At 53.2% G+C, this 18,063-nt stretch overlaps 1 long non-coding RNA gene across 1 annotated transcript; it reads left to right on the top strand.

The window, feature by feature from the left end:
• The first annotated feature begins 8,045 nt into the window (after positions 1-8,045).
• Positions 8,046-15,032, top strand: LOC147576523 (uncharacterized). The gene is made up of 3 exons (XR_015241416.1): positions 8,046-8,158; positions 13,283-13,335; positions 14,824-15,032. It is a non-coding gene; the product is annotated as an uncharacterized LOC147576523 (long non-coding RNA).
• Positions 15,033-18,063: the final 3,031 nt, after the last annotated feature.

Here is an 18,063-nt window from a genome sequence, read left to right as displayed (position 1 = left end):
TTGACCTTTGGATAAGAGTTGACCCCTACAGATAAGGCCTAGGTCAGAGCCCCGCACACTCCAATGCCTCAGGGGGCTCCACGGCCACACTGATGGGTGAATCAGACCACCCCGGAGATGTCATGAACTGGGGGCACAAACATCCTGTTCAAATGGTGGCTGCGGTTCAGCCTGAGCCAGTTGTCCGCGGTGTGAGAACACAGGCCCGGTACTGCCAGATCTTTGATGTTTCAAAAGAAACCGGAAAACCTAAATATTTATGCGACATGCTCAGATTTGGCAGTGTCCGAAATGCATGTCATATTCTGGAAGCTCATGTGTAGGCGGGCCACCGTCTGGGGGTCAACCTCTGGCCGATGTGCCCAGTGTCCAGAGAGGCCCCGCCCTCTCGAGAGCAGGACCCAGAGGGGGCTGCCCCTCCTGCCCTCCCCCTCCGCCGCCCCGCCCCGCCCCGCCCCTGACCTTCCTTCTGCTCCAAAGGGATTGGCTGGCCACAAGAGCCAATCAGAACACAGAAACTCGGCGCAGGGCGGGAGCTCCTGCCCAGCACGTGGGTGAGCGGTCATCAAACCCCACCAGCAGCAAGTGTGTGGCATTGACGGATTTTAATTACATCTCGTTCTAATCCTTAACATTTATCTAAAAAGTGACTGGGGCGGGCACGAGGGCGGGTCATGAGCGTGCTCAGCCCCAGGATTGCCGTGCGTCTAATTAGAAGTTTTCTCCCTCTTGATCACCTAAAGTCAAATTCATTTACTCTGCTCGAATTGAGGGTTTAATTGGATTCCTGTTTTTCCTCCTCCTCCCGTCTTCTCCCCCAACTCCTCTGCCTGCCAAAGGGCCCCTCTCTGTGCGGGAAGCGGGCCGCAGCATCTCATTAAGGGATGGAGCGTGGCTTTAAGGATTCACGTTCACGACCGTTCGTGCCAGCCTGCGGCGGCAGCAACACGCCCCGGGATCACAACTATTATTGGGGCCATCATGACTTAGGGCCCTGTGATGATGTCTGAAGGGAACCCAGGCTGGCCGGGTGACAGAGGTGGGGCCTCCTCCTCCGGGCAGGCCCTGGGGCTTCCGCATCCTTTCAATCCTTGTGTGGCTGAACGGGTTTAATATTCTGGTTCCAGAAGAAAAGTGAAGAACAACAATTAGAAGCCCGAGTCAGCTACATCTGAAGGCATTGTGTAGGCACTAAAATCGCTCATTCTTTTGCCGGGTAATGAGGTTTTCTCCCTTTCTTGTGGGCGCGCTCTCTCCTGGTCAGTTAACGCCAAGCGCGGCAGCCGGTCCCTGGCTTCTTTCTGGTGGGTGATCGGAGGGTGGAGAAGGCAGGAGGCAGCTACTCGCCCACGGGAAAAGCTCCCTCTTCCCTGCCAGACATGCTGTGGAGGCTGGAAAGGGGAAGAGGAAGCGCAGACACGGGTACAAAGATCGAGGCTCCAGTCCTGGCGGTGCACTGGCTTGAGGCAGCATCACGCAGGGCCAGCCACGCTGAGCCTCAGTCCGCTTATCGTCACGCAGGCTTAGCATAAGGTTGCCATGAAAAGTCAATGTGCCTGACGTGTGGCAAGAAGTCATTAGCCAACAGGTGGCAGAATGCTGTGTTCTCTGGTAAGCACTCAGCTCAGCACCTGGCACCCAGTAAGCACCCAATAAATAATAAGCACCGTTGTGATCATTGGACCTCCGGCAAGTCGGCTAACGTCTCTGGGCCTTGGATTTCCCCATCTGTAAAATGGGCACAGTCACCGCCCCTTCCTATCTCATAGGAGCAAACGCAGAAATTCACAGTTAGAGAACAACATCTGACGCGGACTTAGGGTTCCCTGTCTGTTGGTGACTTTTCTAGTTTTAAAAAAAATAAAAATTTAATGTTTATGTCTTTGAGAGAGAGCGCAAGAGGGGGAGGGGTCAGAGAGAGGGAGACAGAGGATCAGAGCGGCATCCTGCTGACAGCTGAGAGCTTGAGGCGGGGCTTGAACTCAGAAACCGTGCGATCACGGACCAGAGACGACCTGACCTGAAGTCAGTCGCTTAACGGACTGAGCCACCCAGGTGCCCTGGCGACGATTTTTCTAGTAGCTCTCTGAGCTAGAGCAAGTCACTTAACTGCTCCGGGGCCTCAGTTCTCTCATCGGCAAAAAAATAAGCAAATAAAAGATAAGAAAATAACACCATCTGTCGTGCCTACTTCAAAGGGTCTTTGTGATCATTAAATGAGATAGTGTTGATAAAAGCATTTGGTGATCCATCAGTGCTCTCCAAGTGTTAACGTTAGCGTCACGCCATCAAAAGGTAATTCGCTGGTAAATAAAAAGAAAGAACCACGCGTCTATCCCCTCTTTCCCATACAAACCATGCCGCTGGGTGCCAAAATTGTAGAGGAGGGACGTCCCCCTTTACAGAAGTATCTCAGCTAATAAAGGCGGAAGGGATGATCGGGTTAGCACTCGCCGTTCTGCAGCCCCTCACGGATGAAGGCATCTGGATACTGAACGTGCACAGCTGCTAACAAACCCAAACTTGGGGCCAGCGGCCCTGCGTGCCTTCTGAAGGAAACACAAAGCCCCATGAGCTTGCCTTGCCAGGTACATCGTAGGTGCTCAGTAAATTGTTGTTGAATGAACGAATGAGTGAATGAACGAGCCAGTGGCTTATTGGGTGGCAGCGGGCACCGACAAGCTCCCCAGGGAGCAAGTCTGGTGCTACGCCCTGGCACATAGCAGATGCCTGGGGTCTGGAGTCTCAGTCCTCAATCTGGGAAAACATTTCAGATACTGGCTAAGGGCTCAGAGGTCCCCGGGAGGGCTGTGGACACCATCCTGCCTCCGTCTGCTGCTCGTGTGGCCTCCCTGCCTCCCTGGCAGGCGGCCAGCCAGGTTCTCTGAGCCCTGCAGGGACAGACCCCTCCCTGCAGGCGCCCCCTCCTTGTTTTATAGAAATAGTATTAATGCGTAGAACGTGATGGGGATCTGCTTACAAGAGCCATAGATGTCCTTAAACATTTTGGGAACCGCAAGAAAGCATAAAGAAGTGAAAATAAGCTATCACCACACGTACATATTACTTTTCTTTTTTTCTGTCTTTCTTTCTTTTTTTTATTCCCCCCCAAATGGAGACCAGATGGTGCATCCTATGCTATAACCTGCTATATTCTTAACTCTATACTGGAAAAGATTCCCATGCCATGAGACATTTTTTTTCTAGAATGCCATTTTAGACAGTTCTTATTGTCTTATATTCCAGAATCAAACAAAACCACAGTAGGATATTTAACTGTTCACCTTTTGCCTCCCTGACACCGAGAAGATATGTGGTGCCTTTTCCGACACCGCTTCTCCGACTCTGACACGCTGGGTGTCGGACGACTGAATTCGATTCCGACGCTGTCGATGCGGAGTTAGCAGCAGATCCCATAAGTGCCAGGGCTCAGTTCCACAAGACTGCCTGCTCCTCAGACACCAAGGGCCAGTCCTGAGCCACCGGGACTTCTGACCAGCTAGCTATAAATCGGGCATCCCGTGACCCCCTTCTCAAGTTTGGTAATTTGCTAGGGTGGCTCACGGGGCTCAGGAAAACCCTTATGTTTACCAGTTTATTAGAAAGGGTGTAATAAACACCCCCAGGAATAACCAAATGGAAGAAACGCACAGGGGCAAGGTATTGAGGGGAGCAGGGCAGTTGGGGGGGGGGGTGCAGAGTTTCTATGCCCCCTCTAGGAGCATCATCCTCCCAGTCCCCGGATGTGCTCACCAACCAGAAAGCTCTCCAGACTCCATCACTTAGAGGTCTTCATGGAGGGCTCATTACATAGGCATGATGGATTAAATCATTGGACATTGGTGATTGACTCAATCAACCTCCCCAGAGGTTGGGGTTGGGGCCAAAAGTTCCAGGCTTCTAATCAAGGCTTGGTCTTTCTGGTAACCAGCCCACGTCCTTAAGCTGTCTAGGGACCTGCCAAGAGTTGCTTCGTGGAACAAAAGACACCCCTATGATCTTACACTCAAAAAATTACAAGGGACTTCAGAGCTGTGGCAGGAAGCAGGGACAAAGAGCAAATACCTTCCTGCGATGCCCCATCCACCAACCCCCTTTGGTCAGACATTTAGGTAGCTTCAGATGTTTCTTTCTTGGAGGCTGTGCCGCAGTGAGCATATGAGGTCCAGCATCCTAGCACCCCTCTGATTGTTCCCTCTCTAGTCGAGTCCAGGCAGGTGAAGGACGTGGTGGTTCTGTTTTATTCCATTTGCTCCAGACGGCTTGGAGGGGACTTCACAGGCCCCCAAGTGTTCCCCTGTCCTCACCACAGGCCTTCCCCAGGACCTGCACTTTTCAGAGCTAGGATATTCCATTTGGAGAAGTTCTGACATCCTCAGAAAGCCCTTTTTGGAGATGCAAACACCTTTGTCCAAAAGCTACGCGTAGCGTTTGACGTTGTACGCAAGTCAGTGCAGTGACTAGGATGCCATGAGATCTTAAGCAAGTCCTTTCCTCTCTCGGAGCTTCAAATCTCCTTTTGTGTCCGTGGAGGAGATAGTCTCACAGGCGCTTTGGGCCCCCACCTGCCAGCAAAGCTCTGTAAATGCCCTACAGGGTGAAAAGGGCGTGGAGCTCGGGCTCTGAAATCTGACAGCGGCCAGGGACATCCCAGCTTTGCCAAATACTGTGTGACCTTCCTTGAGCTCTCTAGCCTCAGTGTCCTTATCTAAATGGTGGGGATAACAGCCGTGTCCACCTCAAGGGGACGTGGGAGGGATGAATACAATAACCCAGGCTGGCTGTGACCACAGTGCCCGGCTCTTAGCCCAGGAACCGCTCTGCCATCTCTTTGCCTTACTGTGACGATAAGCCTTGGCCTTCCAGCGTTTGCCTCACTCAGCCACCCTGCCCGCATTCCAGTCTTTCCAATGAGGAAACAGGCGTGGGGAAGACAGCTCAGCTTGTGCCCATCATATAGGGGCGTGGCCAGTCTTATCCCCGCCCTGCTTCCGGGCTCTCCCTGCACCCACAAGGCAGGCCCCAGTGGGTGGCCCAGCCAGCAGTGGCTCCAGGACTGGGGCGATGCTGTGGCTGAGAATCAAGCCAATGGTTCCTCTGCTCCCTCCTCATATGTGACAATTCCCCCGGCCCCCCCAGGTCCCACACTGAGGCTCCTCTTTCAGAGAATGAGCGTGGGTAGGTAGGGAGGTCAGAAAACAATACCAGGTGCTGTCCAGCTCAAGGAGCCAGGGTGACAAATATACTTGTGCTGAAAAAAAAAAATCGTCACACTCAGAGGAACTTTTTTCACCCCAAAACAAAAGAAGCACAACTCATGTGGTAAAGCAGGTAAGGGCCTAGCAGCAGGGGGAGGTGGGAGGGTTGGCTACCCCTGCTCTTAGGGTGACCCTCAGCTGGGGGGGTGGGAAAGCTGGCCCTGCCCCCAGGAGAGTCAAGGTTGCCTTGAGACTCTGTGCTCTGAATCACCACGTAGTCTGGGCTACACTGGATCAGAGAACAGTCTGAGGTCTTTCCACCTCCCCAAGCTTTACCCTGGGGATGGCGACACAAGTCCTCTCCATTCCCAGGCCCTCCAACCCTGTTTGGGTGGGCACAGGAAGGAGTCAGAGCAAGCATGTGGCCCATCTTCAATGTCAAACCCAGCAGGCCTCCTCCCCACACTGCCGCCCACAGCCTCTGAGCTGAGGCCTTGGAGCATCCCACACTTTCCAAATCTTTGGTCCTCTCTGTCCTCCCTGCACCCCCCCACACCCATGCACACCCAAGCTTCTATTTTGACCCTGACTCCTGACTTCTGCCTGGTCATTCCTTCCCTGCGGCAGTGAATGTCCTGAGTCCCACTGCCCTATGAAACAAGATTAATTCTTCAGAAAGAAAACCATCTGGCCATACAATTTTACATTTATCCTTGTGATCAATGAATCTGTTTCCCTTAGACCATAAATTCCGTGAGGGAAGGACCCCCATCTGAGTTGGCTTACTGTCCTATCTCCAGCGTCTGGGACAGGGCCTGACACACAGGGGAGAACAAAGACTAGATGAATGAGAAACGGCCTTTCACCTTCCTGGGGCTCCCTGGCGAGCTCAGAAAGGACCCCCTTAAGGGCTACCTGGGAGGTTCAGTCTGTTAAGAATCTGACTCTTTATCTCAGCTTAGGTCTTGATGTCAGGGTCGTGAGTTTAAGCCCTGTAGTGGGCTCCACACAGGCATAGAGCCTACAAGGAAAGGAAAGGAAAGGAAAGGAAAGGAAAGGAAAGGAAAGGAAAGAGAGGAGAGGAGAGGAGAAAAGAAGAGAAAAGAAGAAAAGAAAAAAAGGAAAGAAAAGAAAGGAAAAAAAAGAAAAGAAAAGAAAAGAAAAGAAAAGAAAAGAAAAGAAAAGAAAAATAGACCCCTAGAATCATGGAGTGAGCCAGGTTTGTGGTTGCCAAGGTGGGATCTGTGAAGGCAGCTGTGTAAATCCTGTTTTCAAGATTTTAGAAAAGTCTAGTGAAGTCGTCTCCCTCCCCCTACCTGAGGACGGCTTACACAAGCGTGCCAAGATGGAAGCCCCTTTGGTTTTGCCCAGAGTGGTAACAACTGTCCAAAGGACTTTGCTTGGCTGTTGGTGGCATCACAGATCCCCAACCCCAATTCCAGATCACATGCCCAGTATTTCTAGTCTCTACCTTGCACCCAGCAGGCATGTGAAGGTCATTTGCTATCCTGCAAATGTGGACTGTGGCAGAGAAAATATTTCAGAGTGCGTGATGCGTAGGGTTCCCTGGTGATCCACGCGAGCTTTGATGGGAGAAGGTTTAGGATCCCAGTTTAACACTTGCCGGAAGTCCCTCCCAGAACAAACCACTTACAGGTGAGCACATGCCCAGACCACTTTCTTCCTGAGCCCAGTGGGGAGAGGAGAGAAGGGAAGTGGGAGGAGCAAATGCATTCTTTTGGGTTTGGGGGAGGACCCCAGGACCAGCTCTGGAGGGTGCAAAGCCCAAATCTCTATCCAGAGCTGCAAAGAGCACCCTTTTCCCTCCAGCCAGGGAATTAAGGCACTACCTTGGGTTGTGTCCTTCCACCCTGGCATAGGGCTTGCCCGTGTGACTTCCTTTGGCCAATGAGGAGCAAGCACGATGCTCCAGAGACCTGAGGAGGGCTTACGCACTGGGGCTGGCTCTCTTGCTGCTTTCCAAGAATTTAGCCATCCTGAGAACAAGCCCAGGCCAGCCTGCTGAGGCTGAGACCTCGTGGAGAGAGGCCCTGTAGCTCCAGTCATCCTAGGTGAGGCCAAATTAACCAGGGGCACCACCAAGTGACAGCAGGAACTTGAGAGGGCCCCAGCCAGGATCGGCTGAGCCCTACCCTGAGCGGAAGGCCATCTCAGCAGGTCCCTGTTAAAACTGCTCACCGCCTAACCATGAGCTAAATAAATGGTCGTTGCACTGAGCCACTGAGTTGTGGGGTATTTGTTACACAGCAAAAGCACCTGACACAGAGGTGAAGTCATTTGGTCAAGGTCAAAGAGTAGGGCTAAGATTCAAGTTCAGCCTTTCTGGCTATAGAGCCCATGGTCTTAGCCGCTAAAGCTTCACTGTTTACAAAGCACATTTCGCTTTATTGCAGGCCCCTAGTGAGCCCATAAACCAATCAGAACAGAAGCCCAGAGGTAGCAAGGAACCTATGGAAGGTCACACGGCTCGTCGGAGCTGGAGGGGGACATCCAGTCCAGCTCTGACTCCACATTCATGCTGTTCCCGTCACTCTGTGAACGCTGGGCAACAGCCAGAGCCGGGGGCACTGGTTTATGAAATGGCCTCTCCATCAGCACCTCGGAGGTCCCCCGCGGCCTCCTCATGTTTCACGAAAGGCCTCATCTTCTCCCTCCCGCCCCCCATCCCCACCCCCGAGATCCTCAGACAGAACAGGTGGCCTCCCAGCCGGGAAGCTTTGGCTGCCGAGCTGACCCTGCCTGTCCCCGCCCCGTTCTCCCCTCACTGCCCACTAGGAGCTGTCGGTCGTCTTGGAGACGGCAGGTGATGGGAAAGGATGGCCAGCGAGGTCACAGTGGGAACTGGGCAAGGCTGTGGACAGGGAGAGACCGTGCCCTTTGACCTTGCCGGACGGCCGGTTCAGCCATGCCCAGCCAGCGTAGGAGACCCGAGGTCGCCGGTAGGTCGTCAGGAGGAAAAAGGAAGGGCTTGGAGTAGGGGGAGGCCAAGGCAGCGGCCCACGCCCCCCCCCCCCCCAGGGCTAACGATAAGGGCATCAGGGAGCAAATGTCACGCCCCCACGTGGAGTGTCAGGGGTGGAAGCGGCCAGTGGAGAGCCCAGCTGAGGCCTGCCCTCACTGAGCATCCACAGAACGAGGATGGAGAGGTCTGACTCCCAGAGGCGGGCTGTGACGAGGCCCCTCTCTGCGCCCCCCCCCCCCCCACGAAGAAATGCACGAGAAAGAGGCACCTGTCCGCTTTGGACTCTGTCTCCGTCTCTCTGCCCCTCCCCCACTGGCGCCTGCGCTCTCTCTCAAAAATAAATAAATACTAAAGAGAAAGAGGGGACTGTGCCATGAGGAAAGAAGATGCCCCGAAGTCCTTTGGACCCCGAATTGAATCCCACATGCCCCGCCTACTAGGTGTGTGACTTTGGGCAGGCTTCTTCATCTCTCCGAGCCCTCGGTTCCCATCTGGAAAATGGGGGTGGTCGCAAGGGCTGTTGTGAGGCGTTAAGTGAGAAAATGCAGTGAGAGCTTCTTTTTTTTTTTTTTTTAATTTGGGATCACGTTTATTCATTTTTGAGAGAGAGAGAGAGAGAGAGAGAGAACAAGCGGGGGAGGGGCAGAGAGAGAGGGAGACACAGGATCCGAAGCGGGCTCCAGGCTCTGAGCTGTCAGCACAGAGCCTGAAGCGGGGCTCGAACTCGTGAACTGCGAGATCACGACCTGAGCCGAAGTCGGACCTTCAATCGACTGAGCCACACAGGCGCCCCAGGAGCTTCTTATAAACCACAGATGTGTAGGCAGAGGTGACGAGGGCACCCCATGGCCCTCCTGTCCATCGGCGCCTCCAGCACCCATGTTCCTCCAGGTCCTGGATGAAACCCCATCGGCTCCACCCCTCAGGGTGCGAAGGGCCCGTTAGAAGCGGTCTAGGCCCAAGCGGCCTGACTCCGCAGACGGGGAAAGTAAGAGCCAAAGAGGAGGGCTTTGCCCGGACACGACAGCTGGTGAGTGTGCGGCTGGCCCTGGAAGTGAGGCTCTGACTCGGCTTCTTTGTGGCCCATTGTGTGTGTGGTCAAAACCCTCCCCCACCCCCTGCGCCCCGTTCCTCTCTGGCCTGTGACGGGTGCAGGTGAATCTGGAGGACCCCTCCTTGCTCCCTTCCTGGCCAGTCCCCTCCCCCTCCTGGCTGAGGCGACGCCGGGATTACACCAGGAGGCCGGACCTCCCCGAGGAGGCAGCTCCATAATATCTGTGCGCAAAGGAACTTCCAGTCCCCGAGGAAGCCCCTGTGGGAGGCATCTGAGATGTGAAAGCCCTTGGTCCCTCCGGTCACATCAGCAGCTGCCTTTGTCCTGGTGGGATTCACTGGTGGCTTTGCCACATCCTGAAAGGACTCCCCTAGCCCCACCCTGGCCATCGGAGGAATATTAACTTCTTTCACATTCTAGGCAGAATCCCAAGTCCTCCCTCTTGTTACCAGGGCTGAGCGGAGCCCTTGTCACTCTCAGACTGCTCCTCTGGGGCGTCCCATGCCTCCCCGCCCCTTCTGTCTTAGCACCCACCTCCCAGAGCCCTCTCTGCCATCTGCTACCTACTGGGGGAGAAGAGTGGAGGGCTCAGTCTGCCTCAGAGTCCCTCTTTGGAGCTGTCCTTAGATATCGCCCTCCCTGGAGGTATCTGCCAACCCCATTCCCAAAGGAAGAACCAAGCTCCTCGCTCTCCTCATCTTTCCCAGGGGGCCCCACACCCCAGGCCAGCCCACAAGATGCCCAGCGCAGCACCGCCACTCCAGCCAGCCAGGCCCAGACCTCCCTCCCGGCCTCGTCGCCAGGGCCAGCAGGTAAGGCCCGTCAGGGTAATGATGAGGCCACTCCCCACCTTCCTTGGGCCTAAAGATCGCCTCGGCCCTGACCTCTCCCGTGCATCTCTGACCCTCACTTTGTCACACCCTTCCATGTCAACGTCTGCAGGGTTGGTCTTTTAATTGTGATTTTATTCCTTCTTTGAAATAGGAAACATATACTTGGACAAAATTCAAAAAGGCATAAAGGGGTAAAGACAGGGGAAAGTAAGTCCCTCCCTTTCCTGTCTCCCAGTCACCCGGTTCCCCTCTCGAAAGGGCAGCCACCGCCCCCAGATTCAAGTGATCTAGTGATCCAGGGATAGTCTACACGTTTTTTTTTTAATTGTTTTTTTTATGTTTATTTATTTTTGAGAGACAGAGTGAGACAAAATGAGAGCGGGGGAGGGGCAGAGAGAGAGGGAGACACAGAATCTGAAACAGGCTCCAGGCTCTGAGCGGTCAGCACAGAGCCCGACGCGGGGCTCGAACCCGCAGACCGTGAGATCGTGACCTGAGCCGACGGCGGATGCTCAACCGACTGAACCACCCAGGCGCCCCTAGTCTACACCTTTATAAGCAAAAACGCACGTGTGTTTATGCAGTCTTTTCTATTCCACATCAATAGCAGCATCCTATACACCTCGTTCTGGACTTTGCTTTGTCTTCTCCCAAGAACGGTCTGCCCTCATTAAGCCATAGAGAGCTGCCTCTTCCTTTTTTGTGGCTGTATAGTATTCCACCACCTGACTCTACCATCATTATTTCCCGGCTTCCTAGTCATGGGCTCTCCTGCTGTTGCCCATCCAGCTGGAATAGTGCCACGATAAATCCTCGTGTCATCTGTCGGAGAAGCTCCAGGCAGCTGAATCTCTACGTCAAACGACATGGGTGTTTATAACTTGGATCCGTGATTGCCAAAACACCCTCCATGCAAGTAGTACCAACATACTTCGAGAGTGCCTGCTTCTTCATACCAATCTCCACTGAGTCTAGAATATTTACGAACTTGCCCAATCTGATAGATAAAAATCGTATCTCTGCCCGCTTTTTAAAAAAGCTTATTTATTTTGAGAGAGAGAGTGCAAGCAGGGGAGGAGCAGAGAGAGAGAGAGAGAGAGAGAGAGAGAATCCCAAGCAGGCTCTGCACTGCCAGCTCAGAGCCCCGGGGGCTTGAACTCATGAGCCGTGAGATCACGACCTGAACCAAAATCAAGAGTCGGATGCTTAACTGACTAAGCCACCCAGGAGCCCCTCTTCCCACTTTTAATTTGCATTTTTCTTACTATGGGAGAAAATGAGCAACTTTGCATATGCCAAAGAGCCATTTCTAGTCCTCTTCCTACAAACTGTCCGTTCCTAACCTTCCCCAGATTTTCTTATGTATTTCTTTTCCTTATTGATTTATGGGAACTCTTTACATATTAAGATGTAGCCTCTATCTGTGATATAGGCGTCAGCATTTTCCCCAGTTTTTTTCTTCATTTTTAAATTTTTGACTTATTTCCATGGAGATTTCTTTAAATGATCTGGAGTTTCTGGAGTTTCTAGGGTTGGTCATACTTAGAAACCCTCTGAATTTCAAACCTTGACCCACACTAACTCCTCACGTCGGTCTATCGGCCGGACTTTTTCCTTTGTGGAAATGCCAACGCTGGAACCTGTTTTCCGCATCCAACCTCTGGACGGCTCCAACTGGCTTTGGCTCTCCCCCTCCTCCCTGCCCTGTCCCGCAGCAGTTTGGCCCTGGGTTTCTGCAGCCACCAACTTCTGTGTCTGTCCAGCTCCTTCCCAGCCTGCTCCAAGCTGTGTGTCTGGTCTCTTCTCAGCACCCCTCCAGATGAAGCAATGCCTTAATCGCTCCTTCCTCATTTCCTACCTCTCCACTGTAGGCCACACTAGTCCAGCCACCCAAGCCCCCCTGCTCCTTCTAGAACGCAACCACACATAGGAACTTGACGCCGAAACTCTGACTCCTTGGCTCAAGCCGGAAGGGAAGGGCATCCGCCGACGATATGGCGGGTACCAGGGGGCAGAGCAGGAGGCAGGAAGGAGTTTCCCCAAACCTCTGCTAGCAAATCCCAACCTGGCTTCCTCCTTCGCAGCAACTTAGCTGAATTTCTATCTTTATTAATCAAATAACAAATCTAATTAATTACCTCAAATTGCTCTAATTGAATGTAGAACGAGAGCATGGACAAAATCCTAGGAAGTAATGAACCCAGGCCTTTGCAGCATCTGGAGTCGAAATGATCTTTAATTTCAATTTGGGTGCAAAAATAATGTGACTACGGTCACCCCCTCGCCTCCCAGCCTGCTCCCTGACAGCTTCGTTACCACCCACAGCGCTGACGGGGGCTCAGCGTTCTGTCCTCCCTTCTTAGCAGCGATGTGCTTTCTGCCTCAACTTGTCTCAACCGAGAAATGGGTGCAAACCCCACCTGCGAGTGTTCGCTAAGTACTGGCTGGAGTCCATCAGTGCTTGGAGTGTGTACAGGAACAGACCCACTAGAGGCACAAATAATGAGATAGCAGGCAAGACCTCAGAAGCTAGGTCCATCCAAGTCTCAGCTCTTTCCTCCTGCTGTGCCCTCTGCCAGGAACGCCTCTTCCCTACCATTTTCCCCGGTGTTTGCATCCCTGCCTTCAAGGCCAGTTCAAATGCCCTCTTCAAAGGAAAGCTACCCCCATTGTCTGCAGAAAGCGGCTGGAGGGACTGAGATGCTCTCCCCGCAGCTGCCTTCCAAGAAGTAACCGTGGGCCGGAGAGAGGAACAATATAACAGAATTTTCTTTTCTTTTCTTTTCTTTTCTTTTCTTTTCTTTTCTTTTCTTTTCTTTTCTCTTCTCTTCTTTTCTTTTCTCTTCTTTTCATTTTTTTTTTTTTTTTTTTAGGTGGGGGCAGTGGATGTATTCTCTGGATGTTACAGATGAGGAAACAGAAGCTCAGAGACATGAAGTCCTTTTCCCATGATCACACAGCAGGGTAGTAGCTGCTGTGCTTAAGCCTAAGCCTAGGCTGATGTGCTTGTCCTTCTGGCCCTGCCTGGACATTGGTAGAAAAAGCCATACCCCAAGTTTCCCTTCAAGCTCATCTACCCGTCTTCTCTCCGTGCCGAGCCACCTGATCTCATCAGTCCCCTCTCTCCCTGCTCCCCCAACACCTTCTCCTTTCCTTCACTCTACCCAGTCTTGCCTCCCAGCCCCTCCCCACCCCAGCCATGCTTCTGTTTCAGCCTTACCTCCAGGGGCCCTCAGATGAAGAAACAAGGATGCTAAGACAGCCAAGGTACTCCTGAGCCTTTCGTTCTTCTTCTTATGGTTATTATTGTGTATTGGTATTTTATGACTAGTCTTGCACTCAGCTGTCAGGTCTCGGTCAGCATCGCCTTTGTTGTGCCACGCTCCTGTTCAGACATCGACAATGGCTCCCTATTACCTATGGCCTTAAGTCCAAACGTCTCTTCCTGGCTCTCAAAAGCCTCCAAACCTTGCCTGCGTGGGTCTGGCAGCTCCCACCAACAGGCTCTGTGGGAAATTTACTTAACTCTTTTGAGCCTCCATTTTCGCTTCCATAAAATGGGCATCGCAGTCCCTGTCTTGTAAGACTATGACAAGGACACAGTGCGAAGAGACAGGTGAAGGCTGGCACCACAAGAACCCACAGGAAATAGCCACATCCACAGCCCCTACCTTCCCCCCTCCCCCCAGCCTTGCCTCCCAATGAGCTACACACACATTCTCCACGCTACCCAGGATGGGAGGTCTTCACTTCTCTAGAAACGCTTTTTTTTATTATTGTTATTCGTACCTCCACACCTTTGTTCCACACTGTTCCCTCTGCCTGCCCATCCTTCGAGGCCAACGCAAGCTTGCCCCCCTACCACCACCACGTCATGATTAATTTGAACACCAGGCACAACCCAGAGTCCTCCGCCATCCATAAGTGGGATTTGGCATAAAACCGTCCCGAGAGCTGGAGCCTAATTCCACTCTCCAGGGCTAAGGATAAGCAATTCCCCACCAGCCAGGATGTCTGAGCATCAGGCTCAGGCTTAGAGCCTCCCACCCATCCAACACGTGATGACACCCACCAGTATCCCTCCTCCCCACATCCACGAATATCCCTTCTCTTTCCATCCTCTGTGAGATTAACAACCTGCTCTTTAGCAAAGTCACCCTAAGAGGCTCTTTGGGTACAAAGCACACCATACCCTTCTTTTCCTTCTAGATAAAAGTTGCATCTCCCTGAAATCTCAGAGGCCAGATCCTCCTGCCAAGAACATTCCACGTTAGCCCAACCCCATGATGCAGAGAAACTCTGAGGGGCCACCTCCTGTCCCTCACTGTCCTTTTGACTCCAGGACGTGTGCGAGGGAGCTGACCCCCTCCACTGACTGACGGGGAAACTGGGTCCCGGATGGAACAAAATGCTCACCCGAGGCCCCAGGAAGAGTTGGTGCAGGGGGGGATAAAATAGAAGATCTCTGAGCAGCAAGGTCGTCCAGGACTGCAGGGAAGACCAGCACAATCGATGGTGCGCCTGCAGTCATATGTCACAGGGAGTCAGCCGGCCATCAGCACCCGCTCCTCTCTTCCCTCAGCCCAGGGCTGGCCCTACAACCCTAGCACCTTAGGGCAGGAAGTGTGCCTTGATCACCCTAGCCCTGCACCCCTCCCACTCCTTTCACCCCAAAGACCACCAACTCCCTTCCCCAGACCCCAGACCACCTGCCAAGCTCCAGCCAACTTCCTGCCTCCTGTGTTACTTTCCTAGGCCTGCAGTAACAAATTACCACTGACAGGCTTAACGACCCCGACCCCGGATGTGTGCTCCCTCACAGCTCCGGAAGCCAGCAGCCCAAAATGCAAGCGCCAAAGGGGCCACGTTCCCTCTGAAGGATCTGAGAGATCCTTCCCTGCCTCTTCCAACCTCCAGGGGCTCCTGGTGTTCCTTGGCTCATGAATACATAACTCCAGCCTCTGCCTTTGCCTCCGGTCTCCTTTGGGTCTATGCGTCTCAAATTTCTCTCTCCTTTATCACATTAAGCACCAGTAATTGGATTTAGGGCCCACCCTAAATCCGGGATGATCTCATCTCCAGATCCTGAACTTCATTATATCTGCAAAGACTCTACTTCCAAATAAAATCACATTCACAGGTGCTGGGAACTAGAACTTGGACATACCTTTTTAGGGGACGCGATTTAACCCCCGGGGTCACTGATCCCTGCCCACCACGCCCCAAGCCGAACTGCCTCTGGGACAGAATCATTTAGGTTTTCCTAAAAACCTCAAAGGGGTTTCAGGGACTTTAGCAGCCTGAGCCTGGGGAGCTGCCCACTCGCCCCAGCCCTCTGACCCTCTGGAACATGGCCTAGCTACCCTCAGGCCCTCCACGATGAGCCATGGAGGGGCCCTTGGACGTCTCTGTGGGCAAAGCATGGTGTGAGTGCAGAAGCCAAGCCCCAGTGCCAGGAAGATGGGGTTCAGTTGTGCTCTGCCACTTGCCAAACCTATGACATTAGATGACGCTCTGTGCCTCAGTTTCGCCACCTGTAAAATGAAGAAGGTAATGTCCTTGTGGAGGAATCCTTGTGCTAGAAATAACACAGTAACAGCCCTGGAAGGGTATGCAGTACGTATTCCACAAGCAGCGGCCATGACTGTCCCCTTCCATCACTCTTTTCTTCCCAGGGAAGCCTCTCCCTGGCAGTTCCCCCCGACGAGGACACTCCAACTTTTCCCTCCGTCTCCAGAAAGTCAGGAAACTTGGTTTTCGTCATAGCATTTCCCAAAGGAAATACTGTTATTCCCATTTTGCAAATAAGGAAACACACAAGAGGGGACCCAATTTGCCCCAAGGACAACGCACTGTGAGTGAGGGGGCTGAATGAAGCCCCACGCCCGGGACCCGTTCATTGTTTTGAAGCCCCTCTATCTTGACTCCCTCGACCCTCCGACCCTTTACAGGGGCATGTCGCTTCCCCGGGTCACACCCTGACAAGGCTGTCATTGGAACGAACACTTGAAAGGCTTTATGGTTTGGTTTTTTCCCCATTTCCACCTCGCAACAAGCCCTGGAAGAAGTAGGACGGATGTCATTGACATTGTCGTGCCCATCATGCTGATGATGAAACTGAGGCTTAGGGAGGAGGAACTTAGGGCCCAACATCACACTGCTCTGGGCTGACAGCGGCAGAACTCAGGTCTCCTGACTCGTAATTCAGTGTTCCATCCATTTCGCTACACAGTCCAGAACTCAGTCATTCATTAAACAGTGAAAAATATAATGATAGGTAATATGCAACGTTATTACAACCGTGAGAGGTAGATAACCCTTCATCCCTCTCTGGCAAGTGAGAAAACGCCAAGTGCAGGGTCGGGATTTGAACCTACATCTCTGGCCCGGCTCCAAACTGCCCCCAAGCCAGCTCTAAACCCACCGCGCTGCAAATATCTGCTCCTGCAGGATCCCGAGAGCCGTACGTCAGGGGATAAAAGCACCAGTCGTGGTCCCTGCCCTCAAGAGGCTTCCAGTCTCACAGGGGAAGTAAGCCCAGGTGGCCAGAGGCCGGCTGCGCAAGAGAAACGGATACCGCGGCCTGTTCAGAGGGGTGGGCCAGCCTCACCCCTCCCAAAGGAGCCGCCCTCTCCTTTCCAGAAGCTGGGTTTGGAAGGGGGCTGGACAAGGGAGCTGCCACTCTGAGTAGAGCATCATCCCCCACGCCCAGGCCCATCCCTGAGATGGTCCATTTGAGGCAGAGAGGTGGTACTGGTGGGGCTCACTGGGAGCTGGTGGGCTGGGACCTTTGGGGCCCCTCCAGTCAGAATGACAGGGCTGGGAGAGGCATGGCTGGCCACCCGGACAGAGGGAGCAGGTGTCTCAGCCTCTCCCCGTTCCCTGGCAAACCTCCTCTTTTATAAATTGTTGTCTTTGCAGGGAGCCAGAGTGAGTTGGGGCTTCGGCATCTCTGAATGACAGCCTGGCAGAGCCAGGCCCATCTGCCCGGGGCCATGCAGGCTCTCATAGCATCCCCGCCCCACCAGCAGCCCACCCGCCCACGAGAACGCCATTGCACCCAGGACACACAGCATCCTGGCAGGTGCTGGCTCTACATAGCTGATGGCATGTGGGTTGTGTGGGCTTTTGGGCAAAGTCGCCAAAGAATCAGAAGGACTTTGGAACAGACTGCTTCTGGAGGTAGTGAGTTCCTCATCCCTGGAGGGGTTCCAGGGGGAGCTAAATGACCATGTGACGAGCATACAACAGCCAAGCTGCACGCTCTGAAGCATGGTGGGGGCATAGAGGAGGCTGGATCAGGTGATCCCAAAGTTCTCTGGGTTCCCGTGTTACACCTGGGGTTACATAGACTGGGAAATCTTAGCACCGTGGTGGCTTCCCAAGACCATGACCTCTGTCTCCAGCTCTCCTTTGCCAGGAAACTCACCTGCGTGGGCTCCAGGAACTCTCCCGCTCGGGCCTCAGCCCAACTTCTCTGGATGCAAGAAACAGCCAGGAAAGGCTCCGCCCACATTCATGGACCGCGTTCCTCAGTAACTGTTTGCTCCTCACTGAGCATATAGGTGGCTCCTTCAAGATGCACTGCTGAGGCTGCTGGCTCCCTGGGCTTTCCAAGAAGTGACACCCCTCTGATCCCTGGGGAACCTCTGTTAGGATAGGGACCCTGTGAACTTCCTCAATCTTGGAAACTCCCCATTTTCTAAAGCTGACAGTTTATGAAACAGTTGACTTTTGGGATCAGAAGTGGGAGTTTCACATCACAAGCTCCATGATGGCAGGGACCCGGTCTCTTCTTGCCCATGGTGGCACTTAAATAGTTAGGGATCAAATGAACAAATATCTAAGTAAACAAATGATATAAAGGTCAGCTCATCCACGTTTCTTGCAGTCACCTGTGGAATATCACCTCTGTCCTGTCTCTGAGGAGCTAAAGGAAGAGTATGACATTCTGGAAGGCACATCACCTCCGGGGTCAGAGTACCTGGGTCCTAG

The sequence above is a fragment of the Puma concolor genome, chromosome D1 (genome assembly GCF_028749965.1).
Source record: "Puma concolor isolate L17-30 chromosome D1, mPumCon1.1.hap2, whole genome shotgun sequence".
Taxonomy (NCBI): domain Eukaryota; kingdom Metazoa; phylum Chordata; class Mammalia; order Carnivora; family Felidae; genus Puma; species Puma concolor.
Note: the sequence above shows the minus strand (reverse complement) of the source record. Positions and strands in the feature narration are given on the sequence as shown.